The sequence below is a fragment of the Cryptotermes secundus genome, unplaced genomic scaffold (assembly GCF_002891405.2).
Source record: "Cryptotermes secundus unplaced genomic scaffold, Csec_1.0 scaffold289, whole genome shotgun sequence".
Lineage (NCBI taxonomy): Eukaryota > Metazoa > Arthropoda > Insecta > Blattodea > Kalotermitidae > Cryptotermes > Cryptotermes secundus.
Window position 1 is genome coordinate 661210 of NW_019722431.1, and position 1171 is coordinate 662380.

Here is a 1171-nt window from a genome sequence, read left to right on the forward strand (position 1 = left end):
AATTTAAATAAATATTTTTTATTTGACTTTGTAGGCTTCAGCTTATCCACATGCCTGTGCTTTACAGTTCTGATCACTGTAGGGAAGATATTATAGTATGTTGTAGTAGTATCCTGGGAGAGAAATGTGTAGTCTTTATATTACAACTTGTGGATAGATACATAAGGCACAGTACAGCCCCTCAGGGGTTTGAAATTGGGCAGCCCTGGGTTAAATAAATCTAGAATCAATTGGCGTACTGACTTGTCTATTAAGACGTAACGCAACATTATATATAAATAACATTTAAATTGATGATTAGGTAGTGTCAACATACAGTGAATTTAAGTGTTATGGAAAAGAGATATAACTGTTCCACATAGTGAGAGAACTTCTTATGGGGAGCAGGACCCCATCTAATTTACTCCAGCAGTGAATTTATTAAACTTTCCTAAACGTCCCAAATTTGTATTCAGAATTATGTTAAGATCTGAAACTTTCTCAGCAAATAAATGCAGCAACATCTTCTTGGGCAGTCAGCCATGCCAAAGTAGTGACAGAGGAAATATCTGAATCATGTATGAAACAAGTATCCCCGCTCCCAGCTTGGGCACATTTTGAATTAATCCAGTTTCATGTAAATTTTATCTATATTTATTAATAAGAAGTAATGAAATTATTTGTCTGACAAGGAAAATCAGAACTGGTAAATGGCTGAAATGAATGGCATTGCAGATAATTTATTATTTATTTTTAAATGAAAATGAAAGGCAATGAAACCAAAGGCATAACAAAAATTTTGAGTTAATGCAGCCACTTGAGAACACAACTTTCACATAAACTGGGGGGATACCTGTAATGGGGGGAAAATGTGAAGGAAACCAGTGTTCAGGGCAGTGTATATATCAGAATGATACTTTTTTTCCTTTTGCTAGAGAAAATAGAGGATGTTCTTGGAGAAGATCAGTTTGGATTTAGAAGAGGAAAAGGAACCAGGGATGCAATTGGGATGATGAGAATTATAGCGGAACGAACTTTGGAGATAGATGAAGAACTGTGTGTTTGCTTCATAGACTGGCAGAAGGCATTTGACCGGGTAAACTGGACCAAATTAATGCAGATCCTGAAAGAAACAGGTATCGATTGGCATGAAAGAAGATTGATTAGCAAATTGTACATGGATCAGATCAGA